This window comes from Nerophis lumbriciformis, linkage group LG28, assembly GCF_033978685.3.
Source record: "Nerophis lumbriciformis linkage group LG28, RoL_Nlum_v2.1, whole genome shotgun sequence".
NCBI classification, from domain to species: domain Eukaryota; kingdom Metazoa; phylum Chordata; class Actinopteri; order Syngnathiformes; family Syngnathidae; genus Nerophis; species Nerophis lumbriciformis.
The window spans coordinates 32,235,567-32,260,494 of record NC_084575.2 but is presented as its reverse complement, the minus strand read 5'-3'; positions in this window follow the sequence as shown (position 1 = coordinate 32,260,494).

Below are 24,928 nucleotides of genomic sequence, written 5' to 3'. Positions count from 1 at the left end.
TCTACGCAAGCAACCGCCAAGGTAAGCACCCGCCCCCATAGAACAGGAAGCGCTTCTTCTTCTACTGTAAGCAACCACCCGCCCGCGTAGAAGAAGAAGAAGCGCGCGGATATTACCGTACGTTTCATTTCCTTTGTGTGTTTACATCTGTAAAGACCACAAAATGGCTCCTACTAAGCGACAGGCTTCCAAGACGCAATCTCTCCATCCGCACACGGACTACTATTTCACAGCAACTGCCTAAAGACTTTCAAGAAAAGCTGGCTACTTTCCGTGCATATTGTAAAAACAAGATAGCTGAAAAAAAGATCCGGCCAGAGAACATTATCAACATGGACGAGGTTCCACTGACTTTTGATATTCCTGTGAACCGCACTGTGGATACAACGGGAGCACGTACGGTGAATATTCGCACCACAGGGAATGAGAAGTCATCCTTCACTGTGGTTCTAGCTTGCCATGCTAATGGCCAGAAACTTCCACCCATGGTGATATTCAAAAGGAAGACCTTGCCAAAAGAGACCTTTCCAGCCGGCGTCATCATAAAAGCTAACTCGAAGGGATGGATGGATGAAGAAAAGATGAGCGAGTGGTTAAGGTAAGTTTACGCGAAGAGGCCGGGTGGCTTTTTTCACGCAGCTCCGTCCATGTTGATATACGACTCCATGCGCGCCCACATCACGCTGGTTTTTAATATATTATTAAAGTTTGACTGACCTATCTGACTGTTTTTTTGACATTCCTTTAGCGCAGTTAGATGCGGCTTACAACACGGGGCGGCTTATAGGTGGACAAAGTTTTGAAATATGCCGTTCATTGAAGGCGCGGCTTATAACCCAGGGCGCCTTATGGTGCGGAAAATACGGTATTTGTAAACGCTTTGAAGTGGGAAAGGGGTAGGATTAAATAAGCTTTGCTTCTTCCTACTCCTTTTCGGGCATGATGTAAAATGAAATGATATGAAATTGTGTGATGTATTATGATGTAAGTGTGTTCATGTTCCAAATAAACTAAAGAAAGAAAAAGAAAGAAAGAAAGAAAGATGACAGCCAAATTGACTTTGCTGTTTTATTTTCAATGAAACAATAGAAAATAGGTACTCATATAGTAGTACAGTTGGCACAGTACAGTAAACTGTTAATATTTAAATATTTAAAATTTCTAACTATTTTGAACAGAAATAGTTCATGCACATCCAGATAAATTCCTCAAAATTACAATTAAAAAAATGTATATATGCGCACTAATTGACTGAAAGAGCACGCACTTGGCGCGATGATGTCATGTTATCCATGGAAAAATGCATTTTTAGACAATATGATTTTCCTGAGCGGCTCGGAGACCCCGAGAGTAACAAGCGCTTGCCTTGTTGCCTTTCCATTAAGAACAATAAATTAGTTTGTAGTATAAGTTTGCTGGTTTCAAGAAATGTAATGCCGAGCGCATATCATTATGTCAAGATAATGGCACTAGCATTTACTTCATTTAAGAATATTTTTCAACATATTGAGCGAAAAGGTCTCTTTTTTTTCTACCAAGAAAAGTGCACTTGTTATTAGTAAGAATATACTTATTTTAAACTATTTTTGGGTTCATTGAGGTTAGCTAATTTGACTTGTTTTGGAAAGTCTTGGCAAGACACACGTAAGTGACTGCAAGGCATACTTGGTCAACAGCCATACAGGTCACACTGAGAGTGGCCGTACAAACAACTTTAACCATGTTATAAATATGCGCCACACTGTGAACCCACACCAAACAAGAATGACAAACACATTTCGGGAGAACGTCCGCACCGTAACACAACATAAACACAACAGAACAAATACCCAGAATCCCTTGCAGCCCCAACTCTTCCGGGCTACAATATACCACCAAACCCCGCTTCCTCAACCCCGCCCACCTCAACCCTGCCAACATCAACCCCCCACATCTCCCGAATTTGGAGGTCTCAAGGTTGGCAAGCATGGTTCAGAGCAGTGGTACCCAACCACCGGGCCGTGGATCGATTGGTACGGGGCCGCACAAGAAATTTAAAAAATGAAAAATAAAAAAAATAAAATATATATATATATATATATATATATATATATATATATATATATATATATATATATATATATATATATATATACACAGGTAAAAGCCAGTAAATTAGAATATTTTGAAAAACTTGATTTATTTCAGTAATTGCATTCAAAAGGTGTAACTTGTACATTATATTTATTCATTGCACACAGACTGATGCATTCAAATGTTTATTTCATTTAATTTTGATGATTTGAAGTGGCAACAAATGAAAATCCCAAATTCCGTGTGTCACAAAATTAGAATATTACTTAAGGCTAATACAAAAAAGGGATTTTTAGAAATGTTGGCCAACTGAAAAGTATGAAAATGAAAAATATGAGCATGTACAATACTCAATACTTGGTTGGAGCTCCTTTTGCCTCAATTACTGCGTTAATGCGGCGTGGCATGGAGTCGATGAGTTTCTGGCACTGCTCAGGTGTTATGAGAGCCCAGGTTGCTCTGATAGTGGCCTTCAACTCTTCTGCGTTTTTGGGTCTGGCATTCTGCATCTTCCTTTTCACAATACCCCACAGATTTTCTATGGGGCTAAGGTCAGGGGAGTTGGCGGGCCAATTTAGAACAGAAATACCATTGTCCGTAAACCAGGCACGGGTAGATTTTGCGCTGTGTGCAGGCGCCAAGTCCTGTTGGAACTTGAAATCTCCATCTCCATAGAGCAGGTCAGCAGCAGGAAGCATGAAGTGCTCTAAAACTTGCTGGTAGACGGCTGCGTTGACCCTGGATCTCAGGAAACAGAGTGGACCGACACCAGCAGATGACATGGCACCCCAAACCATCACTGATGGTGGAAACTTTACACTAGACTTCAGGCAACGTGGATCCTGTGCCTTTCCTGTCTTCCTCCAGACTCTGGGACCTCGATTTCCAAAGGAAATGCAAAATTTGCATGGTTGGGTGATGGTTTGGGGTGCCATGTCATCTGCTGGTGTCGGTCCACTCTGTTTCCTGAGATCCAGGGTCAACGCAGCCGTCTACCAGCATGTTTTAGAGCACTTCATGCTTCCTGCTGCTGACCTGCTCTATGGAGATGGAGATTTCAAGTTCCAACAGGACTTGGCGCCTGCACACAGCGCAAAATCTACCCGTGCCTGGTTTACGGACCATGGTATTTCTGTTCTAAATCGGCCCGCCAACTCCCCTGACCTTAGCCCCATAGAAAATCTGTGGGGTATTGTGAAAAGGAAGATGCAGAATGCCAGACCCAAAAACGCAGAAGAGTTGAAGGCCACTATCAGAGCAACCTGGGCTCTCATAACACCTGAGCAGTGCCAGAAACTCATCGACTCCATGCCACGCCGCATTAACGCAGTAATTGAGGCAAAAGGAGCTCCAACCAAGTATTGAGTATTGTACATGCTCATATTTTTCATTTTCATACTTTTCAGTTGGCCAACATTTCTAAAAATCCCTTTTTTGTATTAGCCTTAAGTAATATTCTAATTTTGTGACACACGGAATTTTGGATTTTCATTTGTTGCCACTTCAAATCATCAAAATTAAATGAAATAAACATTTGAATGCATCAGTCTGTGTGCAATGAATAAATATAATGTACAAGTTACACCTTTTGAATGCAATTACTGAAATAAATCAAGTTTTTCAAAATATTCTAATTTACTGGCTTTTACCCAGCTAGCCTGGGAACGCCTCGGGATCCCCCGGGAGGAGCTGGACGAAGTGGCTGGGGAGAGAAAAGTCTGGGCTTCCCTGCTTAGGCTGCTGCCCCCGCGATCCGACCTCGGATAAGCGGAAGAAGATGGATGGAGTTTCCATCAATCCCACGTGGGTGCTTGGCGCCTATGATTGGAACAGTGATGTCGTTTATTTCCGCCAGGAAGACAGGAAACAAAGTGTTTCCTCTCCCCTTTATCTGTGACAAAGCACCCCGTGGATTACGCCCCGAAACCCTAAGTTATTCAATTTCCACCTGGAGAGGCTTACCGCTCGCATTCCGCATATTACGAGCGTATCTGCACGATTGGACATAATTCACACCTCGACGGAAGCTTACACCTGCTCGAGGGAATTAGGGCTGAGGCCTTTTAATAAATGTTTAAACCTGTCAGACAAATGAGATAAGTGCATTCATGACCTGTTCCTCCTGTTCACCGCCTTAATTCCGTCTGAGGGATCCCCGCCGTCATACCTGTGCAGAGCGAACGCTCTGTCATTCTTTGGCGGGCGGGCGGGGCGGGGGGGCGTTACGGGCCAGCAGGAAACACATTCACTGTCAAAAACAATTAAAAGATGGCCCTGATGAAGGTCGCCAGGCGTCCCACACTGTGACAGGTTTGAGGATGTTTGAGCATCCATTAATGTGTGTGTACGTAGAAGGAGGAGGGGGGGGGGGGGTTGGGGGGGAAAGACTTACTTCCCACTGAGAGAATTTCTCCAGGTCCAATGCAAAACGTTACTGACTAATCATCCGCGCTGTGGAAACGCCAGCTGCGGCCTGTGGTAGGATTATCACTCTCGTGGACCTCGTACCGAGCTTTTAGCTAAATGAAAAATCTGCTCATAGCCGGGAGGAAGACGAGTGCAGATAAGAAGCGAGACTGTTTACTGGGAGCTGGAGCGGGGGGGTTGGGGGGGTGGAGTCATTATGAGAACCACAACTAGACAGGACAGGACCAATGAATTTACATAATTCATTTGTGAAAAAAAAAAAAAAAAAAAAAAAAAAAGCTTCTTTCTACCTTCAGGCCTGCGGGTAACGCACATTTTACTCCTTTTCTCCTCATAATATCTTTTCAGCCCGGAATAATCACAACCTGATGCAGGACCTGCACGCCCACACCTTAAAGGGGACTTGTGAGGATTTTAGTCTACATTTAAAACACATCATTATTGTCTATTTATTTTATTTTATTTTATTTTATTTAATTATTTATTTTTATTTTTTATTTTTTTTTAATTTATTAATCAATCCAACAAAACAATACACAGCAATACCATAAATAATGCAATACAATTCCAAAACCAAACCCGACCAAGCAACATTCAGAATAGCAATAAACCGAGCAATTGAGAGGCCATGGATGAAATACTGGCTGTCCAGAGTCAGGACCCAGGGTGGACCACTTGTCTGTGCATCAGTTGGGGACATCTCTGTGCTGCTGACCCGTCTCCGCTCGGGATGGTCTCCTGCTGGCCCCACTATGGACTGGACTCTCACTATTATGTTAGATCCACTATGGACTGGACTCTCACTATTATGTTAGATCCTCTATGGACTGGACTCTCACACTATTATGTTAGATCCACTATGGACTGGACTCTCACACTATTATGTTAGATCCACTATGGACTGGACTCTCACACTATTATGTTAGATCCACTATGGACTGGACTCTCACTCTTATGTTAGATCCACTATGGACTGGACTGTCACACTATTATGTTAGATCCACTATGGAATGGACTCTCACACTATTATGTTAGATCCACTATGGACTGGACTCTCCCTATTATGTTAGATCCACTATGGACTGGACTCTCACTATTATGTTAGATCTACTATGGACTGGACTCTCTCACTATTATGTTAGATCCACTATGGACTGGACTCTCACTATTATGTTAGATCCACTATGGACTGGACTCTCACTATTATGTTAGATCCACTATGGACTGGACTCTCACTATTATGTTAGATCCACTATGGACTGGACTCTCACTATTATGTTAGATCCACTATGGACTGGACTCTCACTATTATGTTAGATCCACTATGGACTGGACTCTCACTATTATGTTAGATCCACTATGGACTGGACACTCACACTATTATGATAAATCCACTATGGACTGGACTCTCACACTATTATGTTAGATCCACTATGGACTGGACTCCCACTATTATGTTAGATCCACTATGGACTGGACTCTCACACTATTATGTAAGATCCACTATGGACTGGACTCTCACTTTTATGCTAGATCCACTATGGACTGGACCCTCACTATTATGTTAGATCCACTATGGACTGGACTCTCACTATGATGTTGGATCCACTATGGACTGGGCTCCCACTTTTATGTTAGATCCACTATGGACTGGACTCTCACACTATTATGTTGGATCCACTATGGACTGGACTCTCACTATGATGTTGGATCCACTATGGACTGGGCTCCCACTTTTATGTTATATCCACTATGGACTGGACTCTCACACTATTATGTTAGATCCACTATGGACTGGACTCTCACACTATTATGTTAGATCCACTATGGACTGGACTCCCACTATTATGTTAGATCCACTATGGACTGGACTCTCACACTATTATGTTAGATCCACTATGGACTGGACTCTCACACTATTATGTAAGATCCACTATGGACTGGACTCTCACTTTTATGCTAGATCCACTATGGACTGGACCCTCACTATTATGTTAGATCCACTATGGACTGGACTCTCACTATGATGTTGGATCCACTATGGACTGGGCTCCCACTTTTATGTTAGATCCACTATGGACTGGACTCTCACACTATTATGTTGGATCCACTATGGACTGGACTCTCACTATGATGTTGGATCCACTATGGACTGGGCTCCCACTTTTATGTTATATCCACTATGGACTGGACTCTCACACTATTATGTTAGATCCACTATGGACTGGACACTCACACTATTATGTTAGATCCACTATGGACTGGAATCTCACACTATTATGTTAGATCCACTATGGACTGGACTCTCACACTATTATGTTAGACCCACTATGGACTGGACTCTCACACTATTATGTTAGATCCACTATGGACTGTACTCTCACTATTATGTTAGATCCACTATGGACTGGACTTTCACTATTATGTTAGATCCACTATGGACTGGACTCTCACATTATTATGTTAGATCTACTATGGACTGGACTCTCGCACTATTATGTTAGATCCACTATAGACTGGACTCTAACGTTTTTTTGTTAGATCCACTATGGACTGGGCTCTCACTATTATGTTAGATCCACTATGGACTGGACTTTCACTATTATGTTAAATCCACTATGGACTGGACTCTTACATTATTATGTTAGATCCACTATGGACTGGACTCCCACTTTTATGCTAGATCCACTATGGACTGGACTCCCACACTATTATGTTAAATCCACTATGAACTGGACTCTCACAATATTATGTTAAATCCACTATGGACTGGACTCTCACACTATTATGTTAGATTCACTATGGACTGGATTCTCACACTATTATGTTAGATCCATTATGGACTGGACTCTAACACTATTATGTTATATTCACTATGGACTGGACTCTCACACTATTATGTTAGATCCACTATGGACTGGACTCTCACACTATTATGTCAGAACCACTATGGACTGGACTTTCACTATTATGTTAGATCCACTATGGACTGGACTCTCACACTATTATGTTAGATCCACTATGGACTGGACTCTCACACTATTATGTTAGATCCACTATGGACTGGACTCTCACACTATTATGTTAGATCCACTATGGACTGGACTCTCACACTATTATGTTAAATCCACTATGGACTGGACTCTCACTATTATGTTAGATCCACTATGGACTGGACTCTCACTATTATGCTAGATCCACTATGGACTGGACTATCACACTATTATGTTAGATCCACTATTGACTGGACTCTCACACTATTATGTTAGATCCACTTTGGACTGGACTCTCACTATTATGTTAGATCCACTATGGACTGGACTCTCACACTATTATGTTAGATCCATTATGGACTGGATTCTCACTATTATGTTCGATCCACTATGGACTGGACTCTCACTATTATGTTAGATCCACTATGGACTGGACTCTCACTATTATGCTAGATCCACTATGGACTGGACTATCACACTATTATGTTAGATCCACTATTGACTGGACTCTCACACTATTATGTTAGATCCACTTTGGACTGGACTCTCACTATTATGTTAGATCCACTATGGACTGGACTCTCACACTATTATGTTAGATCCACTATGGACTGCACTCTCACACTATTATATTAGATCCACTATGGACTGGATTCTCACTATTATGTTCGATCCACTATGGACTGGACTCCCACTTTTATGTTAAATCCACTATGGACTGTACTCTCACACTATTATGTTAAATCCACTATGGACTGGACTCTCACACTATTATGTTAGATCCACTATGGACTAGACTCTCACTATTATGTTAGAGCCACTATGGACTGGATTCTCACTATTATGTTAGATCCACTATGGACTGGACTCTCACACTATTATGTTAGATCCACCATGGACTGGACTCTCACACTATTATGTTAGATCCACTATGGACTGGACTCTCACACTATTATGTTAGATCCACTATGGACTGGACTCTCACACTATTATGTTAGATCCACTATGGACTGGACTCTCACACTATTATGTTAAATCCACTATGGACTGGACTCTCACTTTTATGTTCGATCCACTATGGACTGGACTCTCACAAATTATGTTAAATCCACTATGGACTGGACTCTCACACTATTATGTTAGATCCACTATGGACTAGACTCTCACTATTATGTTAGATCCACTATGGACTGGATTCTCACTATTATGTTAGATCCACTATGGACTGGACTCTCACACTATTATGTTAGATCCACTATGGACTGGACTCTCACACTATTATGTTAGACCCACTATGGACTGGACTCTCACACTATTATATTAGATCCACTATGGACTGGACTTTCACTATTATGTTAGATCCACTATGGACTGGACTCTCACATTATTATGTTAGATCTACTATGGACTGGACTCTCGCACTATTATGTTAGATCCACTATGAACTGGACTCTCACTATTATGTTAGATCTTCTATGGACTGGAATCTCACACTATTATGTTACATCTACTATGGACTGGACTCCCACTTTTATGCTAGATCCACTATGAAATGGACTCTCACACTATTATGTTAGATCCACTTTGGACTGGACTCTCACACTATTTTGTTAAATCCACTATGGACTGGACTCTCACACTATTATGTTAGATCCACTTTGGACTGGACACTCACACTATTATGTTAGATACACTATGGACTGGAATCTCACACTATTATGTTAGATCCACTATGGACTGGACTCTCACACTATTATGTTAGACCCACTATGGACTGGACTCTCACACTATTATGTTAGATCCACTATGGACGGGACTCTCACATTATTATGTTAGATCCACTATGGACTGGACTCTCACTACTATGTTGGATCCACTTTGGACTGGACTCCCACACTATTATGTTAAATCCACTATGGACTGGACTCTCACACTATTATGTTAAATCCACTATGGACTGGACTCTCACATTATTATGTTATATCAACTATGGACTGTACTCTCACACTATTATGTTAGATCCACTATGGACTGGACTCTCACACTATTATGTTAGATCCACTATGGACTGGACTCTCACTATTATGTTAGATCCACTATGGACTGGACTCTCACACTATTTTGTTAGATCCACTATGGACTGGACTCACACTATTATGTTAGATCCTCTATGGACTGGACTCTCACTCTATTATGTTAAATCCACTATGGACTGGACTCTCACACTATTATGTTAGATCCACTATGGACCGGACTCTCACACTATTATGTTAGATCCACTATGGACTGGACTCTCACTATTATGTTAGATCCACTATGGACTGGACTCTCACACTATTATGTTAGATCCACCATGGACTGGACTCTCACACTATTATGTTAGATCCACCATGGACTGGACTCTCACACTATTATGTTAGATCCACTATGGACTGGACTTTCACTATTATGTTAAATCCACTATGGACTGGACTCTTACATTATTATGTTAGATCCACTATGGACTGGACTCCCACTTTTATGCTAGATCCACTATGGACTGGACTCTCACTCTATTATGTTAAATCCACTATGGACTGGACTCTCTCACTATTATGTTAGATCCACTATGGACTGGACTCTCTCACTATTATGTTAGATCCACTATGGACTGGACTCTCACACTATTTTGTTAGATCCACTATGGACTGGACTCACACTATTATGTTAGATCCTCTATGGACTGGACTCTCACTCTATTATGTTAAATCCACTATGGACTGGACTCTCACACTATTATGTTAGATCCACTATGGACCGGACTCTCACACTATTATGTTAGATCCACTATGGACTGGACTCTCACTATTATGTTAGATCCACTATGGACTGGACTCTCACACTATTATGTTAGATCCACCATGGACTGGACTCTCACACTATTATGTTAGATCCACCATGGACTGGACTCTCACACTATTATGTTAGATCCACTATGGACTGGACTTTCACTATTATGTTAAATCCACTATGGACTGGACTCTTACATTATTATGTTAGATCCACTATGGACTGGACTCCCACTTTTATGCTAGATCCACTATGGACTGGACTCTCACACTATTATGTTAAATCCACTATGGACTGGACTCTCACATTATTATTTTAGATCCACTATGGACTGGACTCTCACACTATTATGTTAGATCCACTATGGACTGGACTCTCACTATTATGCTAGATCCACTATGGACTGGACTTTCACAATATTATGTTAGATCCACTATGGACTGGAATCTCACTATTATGTTAGATCCACTATGGACTGAACTCTCACACTATTATGTTAGATCTACTATGGACTGGACTCTCACTATTATGTCCGATCCACTATGGACTGGACTTTCACAATTATATGCTAGACCAATTTGACGTTGCATCCGGTCTCCCTTAGAGGGGGGTGGGTCACCCACATCTGCTGTCCTCTCCTAGGTTTCTCATAGTCATTCTCATTGACATCCCACTGGGTTGTGAGTTCTTCCTTGCCCTTATGTGGGCTCTGAACCGAGGATGTTGTTGTGGCTTGTGCAGCCCTTTGAGACACTTGTGATTTAGGGCTATATAAATAAACATTGATTGATTGATTGATCTTGAATGGGATTGTGTTGAAAATCTTAATGTCCCTTAGGGGATTCAGATTCTGACGACAGGACCCTTTAACGTCTAAGTATGTCAGAGCCATAGCCAAACTGTAAAACCTTGCAGAGGCATCCAAAACTCTATGCACGCTCATGCCACCTCATGAATCTTATGATTTGGCGCTATGGCAACATCCATTAGTCAGAAAAGGTGAAATTCATCATAGTTCCTCTTTAACACCGTTTGGCATGAAGGATGGAACGAATCCGAGGGATGCAGAGGTTAGTTACAAATGTCGTCATCTTGGTAGCGTCACCGCCAAGCAAAGGCTTAATAGATCTCTATTAGTGCTCTATTGCCAACATCTGTAACATTGTAGCGCTGCGCCAAACGTGGCTAACAAGGGCAATGTATTTTGGAAGTTACTGACTGGCTCCCTGCGGACGCCGCCTCTCATTACGGACCGTTCTGTTTGCCCGGACAGCCCAGGGAGAGGGGGGGGTGTGTGGGGGTGATGATGCAGCGTGGGGTTGAAATAACAATTAAAAGCCTTTGTGGGATGTTAGGGGTTTCGGGCTGGTCCCTCGGGAGCCCTTCAGGGCCAGTCGAGCCTCTTTTCTGCTATCTGACAGGAGACAATGCCTAAGCAGAAGGTTGGTTTATCATTACCAGGTCTAATTCGCTCTTGACTCTGGAGTCAAATGTGAGTGGGGAACGACATCCATGATTTACAATTGGTATAAATATTACCAGAGGTGGGTAGAGTAGCCAGAAATTGTACTCAAGTAAGAGTACTGTTACTTTAGAGATTTATTACTCAAGTAAAAGTAAGGAGTAGTCAAATATTTACTTGAGTAAAAGAAAAAAGTATGTTGTGAAAAAACTACTCAAGTACTGAGTAACTGATGAGTAACCTGTTTGTTTAATGATGACGGCAACAAATAATGCACAAAAACATAAAAATAGCAATGAGCAAATTCAGAGCCAGGAATATCTTTTAAGCAACCAAAACAATAATATATATTAAATAATAACACATTAACATAACAAAAATTAAGGAAAAATTGAGCCACAATAACTTAACAGCACCATAGGCTCAGTAGGCAGAGATTACGAAGGGAAATAACAAGTTAGCCTTTACGCAAACCATAAACTGATAGGTGTGGGCTGCACCTGGGAACACACTGTGCACTTCTGATTGGTGTTTTATGCATGCGTGTGTTTGTGTGTGTGTGTGTGTGTGTGTGTGTCTATGAGGCTGCAGTGCAATAATAAATGTCCCCACACGATGTACATTTGACAGTGATTCATAGCAGGGAAGCTAACATCAGCCTACGGTGACAGCCAAAATATCTACTAAAGTTACTTACCGCCATGTGCTTCCTCAAATTTGACGTTGAGTTCATGTAAGCCTAGGCTTGTTGTTGTCATGTGACCGCCTGGCTCTGTTTGATTGGTGAAACGGAGTCAAACGTCACCAGTGACTGCATTTGCTTGTTGAAACGCAGTCAAACGTCACCAGTGACTGCATTTGATTGGTGAAACGGAGTCAAACGTCACCAGTGACTGCATTTGATTGGTGAAACGGAGTCAAACGTCACCAGTGACTGTATTTGATTGGTGAAACGGAGTCAAACGTCACCAGTGACTGCATTTGATTGGTGAAACGGAGTCAAACTTCACCAGTGACTGCATTTGATTGGTGAAACGGAGTCAAACGTCACCAGTGACTGCATTTGATTGGTGAAACGGAGTCAAACGTCACCAGTGACTGCATTTGATCGGTGAAACGGAGTCAAACGTCACCAGTGACTGTATTTGATTGGTGAAACGGAGTCAAACGTCACCAGTGATTGAATTTGATTGGTGAAACGGAGTCAAACGTCACCAGTGACTGCATTTGATTGGTGAAACAGAGTCAAACGTCACCAGTGACTGCATTTGATTGGTAAAACGGAGTCAAACGTCACCAGTGACTGCATTTGATTGGTGAAATGGAGTCAAACGTCACCAGTGACTGCATTTGATTGGTGAAACGGAGTCAAACGTCACCAGTGACTGCATTTGATTGGTGAAACGGAGTCAAACGTCACCAGTGACTGCATTTGATTGGTGAAACGGAGTCAAACATCACCAGTGACTGCATTTGATTGGTGAAACGGAGTCAAACGTCACCAGTGACTGCATTTGATCGGTGAAACGGAGTCAAACGTCACCAGTGACTGCATTTGATTGGTGAAACGGAGTCAAACGTCACCAGTGACTGCATTTGATTGGTAAAATGGAGTCAAACCTCACCAGTGACTGCATTTGATTGGTGAAACGGAGTCAAACCTCACCAGTGACTGCATTTGATTGGTAAAACGGAGTCAAACCTCACCAGTGACTGCATTTGATTGGTGAAACGGAGTCAAACCTCACCAGTGACTGTATTTGATTGGTTGAACGGAGTCAAACGCCACCAGTGACTGCATTTGATTGGTGGAACGTAGTCAAACGTCACCAGTGACTGCATTTGATTGGTGAAACGGAGTCAAACCTCACCAGTGACTGTATTTGATTGGTGAAACAGAGTCAAACTTCACCGGTGACTGCATTTGATTGGTGAAACGGAGTCAAACGTCATCGGTGACTGCATTTGATTGGTAAAACGGAGTCAAACGTCACCAGTGACTGCATTTGATAGGTGAAACAGAGTCAAACGTCACCAGTGACTACATTTGATTGGTGAAACGGAGTCAAACGTCACTAGTGACTGTATTTGATAGGTAAAACAGAGTGAAACGTCACCAGTGACTGTATTTGATTGGTGAAACAGAGTCAAACGTCACCAGTGACTGCATTTGATTGGTGAAACGGAGTCAAACGTCACCAGTGACTGCATTTGATTTGTGAAACGGAATTCAAACGTCACCAGTGACTGCATTTGATTGGTGAAACGCAGGCATGCGATAGATCCTACTTTGAAGGTCTGTCCGACAAACCAAAACAAACAAAGCGTGCATTAACAGATGGATAAAAATCAGTAGCGAGTAGCGAGCTGAATGTAGATAAATGGAGCGGAGTAAAAGTAGCGTTTCTTCTCTATAAATATACTCAAGTAAAAGTAAAAGTATGTTGCATTAAAACTACTCTTAGAAGTACAATGCATCCCAAAAGTTACTCAAGTAGATGTAACGGAGTACATGTAGCGCGTTACTACCCACCTCTGAATATTACTGAGGAATTCCAGTGATGTCCGCCCCTGCCTGATTTCCCCAGCTCCGCTCCCTTTCTTAATCAAATAAACCACGGTCTAAAGCGGACCGAGCCAATTCTGCGTTTGCAAAATAAAAGTGCCTTCCTGCGAACTAGTTCAAAGCGATTACTCTGATTACAGCTGAGTGCGGCGGCATTAGACACGCTCTCTTGTCAGTGATATTTTCATCTTGACACGGGTCTTTTTTGAACCGGGGGATCAGGGTGACAAGAGCGCTGATATTAAAAGACATAGCCCGAGGGCGAGAAGATGGGCCCTATCTTTGGAATAAAAGGTTAAAATCGCTTCTTGCGCTCTGACGGAGAGAGTTGGAGGTGGCGCTCTAAAGACTCGGCACAACACGTCCTGAATAGAAAATGACACTGGCAGCCACGATGCTTTTAGACGTGCACACACACACACAAACATGGAGGGATTTAGCATAAGTCCATCACAGCCTGATACTGACCGCATGTAGACTGTCAAACAATGCGGAGGGGAGGAGAAAAAAAAACCCCAGCATGATGATTCTTAATCCAATTGGCACTGGGGCCAAACTTGTAAACTAATCTATGTATTAGGCAAGCTGGCACCGAGCGCCTGAACGCTCCTCTGGAACCTGCAGCCGTTTGTCGCCAGCCGGTGATAAGAGCCGGCGTCAGAGAAAGTGGGCTTAGCCGCCTTTCTTCTCCACTGGAATCACTTGAGTCCATTTATCACTCTACCTGTGTCTGAGACCTATTTAAGATTAAGGTCAGTGGGGGAAAAGGCTCTCCTTTTGGATACTTTTAAAATTCATAAGTCAAGAGGCTTAGCTTTTCTCCGTGCAAGTCTTCATAACAATGAATATTCCGAATATTTTATGTAAGAATAGCTGACAGGAGATCTCCCCCCCCCATCCCTTGCTCTATTTTGCCCGTTAGAGTAAAAATACATTTTGACAAAGCTCATCTCTGACTGCTGTTGATGGACACAAATCCCAGCCAATCACATGACATGCATTTGACAAAGTTGCAGTCGTCGCTCACAACTTTGAAAATTAAAGACCCAGTAAACCTTTTCAATATGCAACCAGATTCTCTCTCTGCTTTGGTAAAGTCTTATGTTCGTTTATGATCCGCCGGGCCAACATTTAAGGTTTGACTCACAACACTGCAGCAGCTGCCACGTCCTTGTTTTCTCCTTCTTTAAACATCTGCAACAAATTGATCATGTTAAACTCATGTTTGTTTGTTTTTATTGTGTTTTCATATATACCAGAGAGCGAAATCCCAACTCCATGTTCCTCAGTAATGTGACAGAGGAGGAAATAGTTACAATCGTGAAAAAATGTAAATCTAAGACTTCAACTGATTGTAACGAAATTGATATGGAAACGATAAAAAAGGTTATTGAAGAGATCTCAGGACCATTAATGTATATTAGTAACCTATCATTTCAAACAGGTACATTTCCAAACAAAATGAAAATAGCTAAAGTTGCACCAATTTACAAGACTGGCGACAAACATCAATTTACAAACTGTAGACCTGTTTCCTTACTTCCACAATTTTCTAAAATCATTGAAAAACTGTTCAATAACAGATTAGAGAGTTTCATAAATAAAAATAGAATACTCGAAGAAAATCAATATGGATACAGAGCTAATGTTTCAACTTTGATGGCTTTAATTGAAATTACAGAAGAAATTACCAATGCTATAGATAATAAAAAATGTGCGGCAGCAGTTTTTATGGATCTAACTAAAGCATTTGACACAATTAATCACAATATTTTAATCAAAAAACTAGAACGATATGGCATCAGAGGGTTAGTCTTAAACTGGATAAGAAGTTATCTAATGAACAGGAAACAATACGTGAAGGTAGGCGAACACACCTCTACAACGCTAAATATATCCTGTGGTGTACCTCAGGGATCAATACTAGGACCTAAATGATTCAATCTATATATAAATGACATTTGTAAAGTTACAAAAGATTTAAAGTTAGTATTATTTGCGGATGATACAACAGCGTTTTGTTCAGGAGAGACCACACAAAAGATACTACAAATAATAACAGAAGAAATTAACAAATTAAAAAGATGGTTTGACAAAAACAGACTATCGTTGAATCTCAGTAAAACTAAAATAATGCTATTTGGCAACAGTAGAAGAGAAAGTCAAACACAAATACAAATAGACGGAATAGAAATTGAAAGAGCAAATGAAACCAAATTTCTAAGTATAATGATTGATGATAAATTGAACTGGAAATCTCACGTAAAAAATATACAACTGGCGGCAGATTTCTTTGACTTTATGGTTGGAAATGCATCTGCTTTGAGTGTCGCAGGATATCCACACATTCTTGCCATCTCTGTCGTAGCATAGCTTTCGTCGGTAAAGTGTGCGGAACAAACGTCCAATTTCTTGCCACTTTGGCATCTTTGGGCCACTGGTGCAACTTGAATCCGTCCCTGTTCGTGTTGTTACACCCTCCGACAACACACCGGCGAGGCATGACGTCTCCAAGGTACGGAAAACAGTCGAAAAAACGAAAAATAACAGAGCTGATTTGACTCGGTGTTTGAGAAAATGGCGGATTGCTTCCCGATGTGACGTCACGTTGTGACTTCATCGCTCCGAGAGCGAATAATAGAAAGGCGTTTAATTCGCCAAAATTCACCCATTTAGAGATCGGAAATCGGTTAAAAAAATATATGGTCTTTTTTCTGCAACATCAAGGTATATATTGACGCTTACATAGGTCTGGTGATAATGTTCCCCTTTAAACATCTGCAACAAATTGATCATGTTAAACTCATGTTTGTTTGTTTGTATTGTGTTTTCAATGTTATCTATTGCTACTATTACGAATATTATCATCTCAATGTTTTTGTTAACTTAGTGACGTACTATTAATATCTTATTTTTATGTATATGCGCAGCATAAAGTCAGTGTTCAAAAACAAACAAACAAAATAAAATAATTAGGGGTATTTTATTTGAACTAAGCAAAATAATCTGCCAATAGAACAAAACAAGTAAAATTAGCTAACCTCAATGAACTCGAAAATACTGACGGAGGCAGACAATTAGATGTATCCATATTTGTGTGTTACTTCTTTTAAACCATTAGTCATAGTACAAAACAGCTAGTGTTCTTCTTCCAATTGTGGTCTTTTGGTTGTCTGCAAGTACTGTGTGCTAACCTTGACTTTGGAATGTAAGGAGGACAGATACTCTCTTTTCTTATCTGTTCCTGTGTCCAGCTGAGGAGGACAATGGGCATGTGTTTGGGCTAGAAAGAGAAACAACGAGGGTGGGAGGGAGAGACACTTTATAGAAGTGAAGGTTTCCATATTTTAGATCAGACCATCTTAGCTGCGCGATTGAATGTTCTATGCTGGACTGGTCTCATTCTGTTTCCAAAGCTTTGGAGATAAAATTACAAAATACCTATTCTGTCTCTGGTGGTTCTTCTACTCAGCTGTATGTGTCACAAAGAGCTTGGGAGCGGCCAGCAACTTGAATTCCTTGGGAGGAACAACTGGTCCAAACGCAACAATACCTTAAAATAAGTATATTCTCACTAATAACAAGTGCACTTTTATATATATATATATATATATACATAAGTAAATATATATACACATGTGCATGTATATATATATATATATATATATATATATATATATATATATATACATAAGTAAATATATATACACATGTGCATGTATATATATAAATATATACATATATGTGTATATATATATATATATATATATATATATATATATATATATATATATATATATATATATACATAAGTAAATATATATACACATGTGCATGTATATATATAAATATATACATATATGTATATATATATATATATATATGTATATATATATATATATATATATATATATATATATATATATATATATATATATATATATATATATATATATATAATATTATATAATATTGAAATGTAGCACATGCAGTGAATTACTAATTAATTAATTAAAACAAATTAATGACTCAATTACAGCGCAATTGTAAAGAAGGTCCTGGTAATATTCTACACCACAGCACCTTTCTATAACACACATTACCTTACAGGGAACGCTGCAACTACCCGACAAGTAAACGCACACACCATGCAGTCTTAGCATTTGGCCACCAGCTGGTGCTCTAGTCAGCAATAGGTAGAATGTTTTCTCTAAAATCAGGGCATTGCTTTTCAACCAAAGTCCGATTTCTCCCCAAAAAAATCTCTGCGTGTTATGGCACCTGCAGTACAAGTGTGGCACTTATAAGTCATACTTTATTCTGACTTCTGTCATCCGAGGTGCAATCAATCTTTTTTTTTTTTTCCTGTTTGTACCATTTATTGTAAATACAGGCTGAAGACCTGGGAGGCCGACTGGATGTATATGTGGGTCATTGTATTAGTACTGGGGACTGCTGCGAAAGGAGGGTGGTGCTATTTGGGGAGGGGGCGGGGGAAGAAGCTCAATGCGACACACCAATAAATATGCCAAGCTGCTTTCTTTTTTCTTTTCTTTTTTTGAAGGAAGAAAAGGGAGATTTACACGGGCAATATAATATTCTTGTGTGTAAGTGATATTTAGGCTGGTGTGGAAGAACATGCCCTTAAACTAAATTGAATAATGGGGACTGCCCTCTACTGAAGCTCAATATTGAAAGCACAAATATAGAAATCAGCCTATCCTCGTTGGAATTTTAGCTACAAATGGGAGAAACATAAATTGACTGTTTATTTATTTATTTTGTATTGTTTAGGTTTTTTTTGCAGATACAGTCTTTTTTTTTCTTTTTTTTTTGCAGATACAGTCGTGGTCAAAAGTTGACATACACTTGTAAAGAACATCATGTCATGGCTGTCTTGTAGAGATGCGCGGATAGGCAATTATTGCATCCGCAACCGCATCAGAAAGTCGTCAACCATCCGCCATCCACCCGGATGTAACATTTGATCAGAACCGCACCCGCCCGCCATCCGCCCGCACCCGCCAGTTGTTATATATCTAATATAGACGATGCAAGGCATTAGTGAGGCATACCTGCCAACTCCTCCGGTTTTCCCGTAATTTGTACGGTTTTCATCAACCTATTCCGGGTTACGGTTGCAGTGATAAAAAATACGGTTTTTCATTAATTAAAAAAAAAAAAGGGTGAAAACTACGCGAATTGCACCTTGTGCAGACAAGATTTTTCGATCGGACACGGAGGAATTAGCGATGTAAAAGACCACGTTGGGACAAAAATACACAAGTCTAATGTCGTTGCTAGCGATACAAGTGGAAAACTTTCAACGTTTTTCGTCGCCCAAACAGATTCTTTGGATGTGATGAATGCCGAAGTTTTATTTACGGAGGCAATATTTGAGCATGGACTTCCAATCGCACTGGCTGATCACATGGGACAGTTAAATGTTTGTAATGCAACCTTTAAAAATCATTACGCGGTGATCGCGGTCCCAAAAATAAACTTTTCTTGCATGATAATGTCCAGAAAAACTCGCTTTATATTACTATAGAGTCCTTTTAACGAATGAGTTTGATGGTTTATCACAAACCTTAAATGAAAGAAGTCCTTTGTTCTCCTGCACCATGCATGCGCTTTGGCCTTGCTTCGTGTTTGGTGCGCAATAAAGTTACCATATCATTTTTGCAGTATGATCAATCTGATAGAATAAATATGGATTTTAGCCACAAAAAGGTAATGACACCAATGTTATCTATTGGAATTGTTTAGTACTGTTATACTGTTAAAAGTGTTTAAACTATTAATGCTTTCAAGTCCAAGTTGAAGAAATCTTGTTAAATGTTGACAGCATAACTACCAAAATACAGAAGTATGTCCTTAATATTTTTGCAGTGCTATTTCTGTTGAAAAGTTCAAATGATTACATTAGAGATGTGATGTGCCACTTTTCAAGTGTCTGATGGCTTAAATTAATTTTCATTAATTTTTCATATTTTGAATTCTTTTGAAAGGCTTACAAAAAAACTACATTTGAATTGTAATTCCATGCTATTGACAGGACTATTAATTTTAATGAAGTTAGCTTACCATGTTTACAGTATGATAATTGTGATAGAAATGTGAATTTTAGGCACAGAATATTTTTTACAATTGAACAAGGCAGTAGATTATACAAGCTTGGACAGAAAGTTAATAATGACATCAATTTTTTTTTTTTTATGGAATTGTTTAGTACTGTTTTACCATTTGTTTACTGTAAAAAGTGTTTATACTGTTTATACTTTCAATTAACAAATTGAAGTCTTGTGAAAGGTTGACAGGATAACTGGCATTAACTGTCAAAATAATTTCAAACTATTGAAGTTAGCTTACAGAATAAACATGCCAATCAACCCATATGATTTTTGCTGTAATATTTTTGTTTTGAAAAGTCACTGTGACTGATAGAAAAGTGATGGTTTTAGCAACATTTTAACCTGTCTGAATGCTAATAATCATTTTGCGTCGGGGGGCGAAGCCCTAAACCCTCCACCAGGACTTTGTCCTGGACCTACCGGGGCCTGCGGCCCTTGGACCCTGGCTACTAGGTTTTTCTGATTTCAAAAGTTGGCAGGTATGGTGAGGTTATAAAGCTTTTGCCTGTTAAAGAAAGGAGACTGATCCAATGCAGCACAGACATTCGCTTGCCACGCTGTCACGACCCAGACGCACACCAGTGCGCAATCATATGGGAGCCGCGCTGATCGCACTTCCAAGCGCATCTCGCTGCCGGCGACGGCCGGGTATGGGCCCGACGCTCCAGCGCCATCCATTTTCAGGGCTAGTTGATTCGGCAGGTGGGTTGTTACACACTCCTTAGCGTGTTCCGACTTCCATGGGCACCGTCCTGCTCTCTATATCAACCAGGGTGAGCCCCACCCCTTTCGTGAGCGCACTGCGCGCGGAGTGACCCCTGTTACGCGCCCCCGGCAACAGGGGTGGCGGGCAGGTAAGCTGCGCGGGCGGAGCGCGCGGATTGACCCCTGTTACGAGCCCCCGGCCACGGGGGTGGCGGGCAGGTAAGCTGCTTACCTGCTGCGCGTGACACCGGCCGCGGCGAAGGCGGACGAGGCGGGGTGTCGGTGCGGTGGGCGCGGTGGTGACCCTGGACGTGCGTCGGGCCCTTTTCGCGGACCGCCTCAGCTACGGCTCCCGGTGGGGCCCTCTCGGGGGAAGGATCCTCGGTCCCGGACCCCGGCGAGGCGTCCCTTCTCCGCCCCGTAAAAGTGTCCATCTCTTTTCTTTTTTTTTCTTCTGTTGTGGCATATGCTGCAGGTGCCTGCTCATTTTTCGTATGTGGGTAACAACATTTAACTATGTATATATATTTCCCAATTGGTTTAACTGCCACCCGCCTGAATCTATTTGAAATCAATTTTTTTTAAATTTCAATCGCCCGACCCGACCCGACCCGACCCGTGGATAAAATCTAATTTTTTTTAATTTCATCCGCCCGAACCGCGGATAATCCGCGGACTCCGCGGTTGTGCCCGCAAACCGCGCATCTCTACTGTCTTGAGTTTCCTGTTAGGGCTCAGACTCCTCCATCGACTCATCCATCTGTGCGCTCCAGTGAGAGCACCACGGGCGTTCCCTCTCCGCTATGGGTGCACCTCCGCACGGCTGCAGGAAATCTGCAATCAGCGCACCTGTCTGGGATGAACAAGCTGCCTTCATAAACCCACACAACCTGCCATGCCGTGCCGGATTATAATCTTCTGTTGATGTCCCGTAAGCAATCATTTTGCTCTATGCAAACCTTGCTTCGCTCTCTGTGTTTTCCACCGTCGTGTTTATATATCCCTTGTCGTCCTTCCCACAGTCTGCCTTTGCTCCACGTGTCGAGCTGTGCTTCTCGACATTCCTCGTTTCTCCCCCTGCTTCCCGGACTTCCACTTGGATCTCGACCTCCCGCTTGGACACGGATCTCTTTGACGCCTCTCTCTCTCGCCCTGGATCATCTGCCTGCCCCACGGACTTCCGTTTTCCTTCGCTCTCGACAACATTTGGTAACACACACCTCAGCTAACTACACACATAGCCTCACACCACATACACTTTTGGATCTACTTCACACTCCATTTCCTTAGTTTATATTATTATTATTGTTTGAGTATTATATATATGGTGAATATATATAGAGCTACATACCGCACCCTGGTGTCTGTTGCCGTCACCTCCCCTCCCAACCACAACATTTCCAATCATTTCTACAACTCTTATTTTTTTGTGATAGAGTGATTGGAGCACATACTTGTTGACTCACCAAAAACATTCATGAAGTTTGCTTCTTTTATGAATTTATTATGGGTCTACTGAAAATAAAAATACTCAAAAAGTATACATACAGCAATGTTAATATGTGCTTACATGTCCCTTGGCAAGTTTACCTGCAATAAGGCGCTTTTGGTAGCCATCCACAAGCTTCTGCTTGAATTTTTGACCACTCCTCTTGACAAAATTGGTGCAGTTCAGCTAAATTGGTTGGTTTTCTGACATGGACTTGTTTCTTCAGCATTGTAGGTCAGGTAGGTCAGGTAGGTCTTAATTGTCATTGCACAAGTACAACAAAACTTTGTTTTCAGAACAAACCTGTTCAAGATTAGACAAACAAACAGTGTACAGGGTTACAGAACAGGAACGCTGATGGGTCGCCACAAGGCGCCCCGTAAAAAGATGGGAAAAAGGTCAACGCTGGGGAAGGATGAGTAAAAAAAATACAATCTAGACTGGGAAAAAAACCTCCATAGCAAAGCACATGGACATATTACAACGTACATCTCCAGATATCTAGCAACAGAGGGGAGGGAGTGGGGGGCCATGGTGGCAGGCTGCAGCTCTTCGGGCGCTGTCCATCCGTTCATCACCCCTATGGGATTTGCGTCGAGGATGTTGGATTGGGGGTTGGTGTATGTTTGTGTTGTTCACACGTTTAAGTCAGGACTGTCAGGCTTGGTAAAAAGGATAGGACTCAGATGCAGAGTAGGGAACTTTGACAGGCTTTTATTTTGACAGCTTCCTTTCACCTCCAAAGTCAAAGAATCAATATATCTATTTAACCAAAAAACTAATCGTCGAAAAATGTTCCAAAAAATAGGAACAACCAAAAATCACTCCAAACGGAGGAAAACACAAAAACAAAGACAAACTATAATTAGCGCAGTATATGCTATAAAATGTATTAACAAAAAACGCTCCAACAGGAGGAAGAATCAACAGCTATGAAAAATTCTACACTATCTAATCTAATAAAGTATAACAAAAATTGTCACTCAAAAATTTGAGGAAAGAAATGAAAAATAACTGATAACTCACCACTTCGGCTGAATAAACTAAATAACAAAAAAAATCACTCTGCTGAGGAGGAAGAAAGGAAAACTTAAAATAGCAAGAAGGGATTCAGGATCAAGGAACATAAGCAATAGACGAGGCAAGGTAAGGCAAGGCATCTCCATGAGCACGTTTGCTAGAGAGCACGAATAAACGAGACAATCTGGCCCAGAACAAAGGGAGGAGTGGGCTTATAAGACACATGAGGGTAATAGGGAACAGGTGGAAACAATCAGGGAACAGGGATGACGTCAGACTGATGACACAAAAGGAAGGGCAAGTGACCTGAAACGAGAGGAGAGTTACTTTTCAAACTAAAACATGCAAATCACAAGACAGAAAAAAACCAAGACAAGACATCCCTCACCGCGGTGTGACGAGGGACTTTGGGAAGGCCATTCTAACACTGTCATGTCTGTGTAATCATGTTTTGTCTTAGTCATGTTTTGTTTAGTTAATGGACTCTTTAGTTTCTGGCTTTTCACTCCCTTGTCTTGTTTACATGATTACCCATTAGTTTCACCTGTTTCACGTTTGGACTCATTGTGCACTCTTGTTTGTCACCATAGCAACCCATTCGTTTTCACCTGTCACGTCACGCACCTGTTTCACGTTTTGAGTCACGCACCTGTTTCACGTTTTGAGTCACGCACCTGTTTTCGTTAATCATGTCTGTAGTATTTAAGTTCATTGTTTTTCAGTCTGTCTTTCTGGTGACATCCCCACAATTATGCCCTACACACTCTTCATCCTCTTAGATCCTGCACCATGTCCTATGTCAAAGTAAGTTTTTGTTCCATGTTTATAGTCTTTTTGTTTCTTCATAGTTTGTTCTCCGCCATCGTGCGCGCCTTTTGTTTACTTCCTTGTTTTGTAGTTATAGTGTTAAATAAAAATGTACTTACATTCCCGTCCCGCCCGAGCCAACTTTCCGTTGCATCCCGGAAAAGCTAACACCCAAGACCAAGTCATGACAAACACCTTCATTCTGGCCTGTTTTAGCCATTCCTTTACCACTTTTGACGTGTGTTTGGGGTCATTGTCCTGTTGGAACACCCAACTGCGCCCAAGACCCAACCTCCGGGCTGATAATTTTAAGTTGTCCTGAGTCCATCCATCCATCCATCTTCCTCCGCTTATCCGAGGTCGGGTCGCGGGGGCAGCAGCCTAAGCAGGGAAGTCTGCCTCTCCCCAGCCACTTCGTCCAGC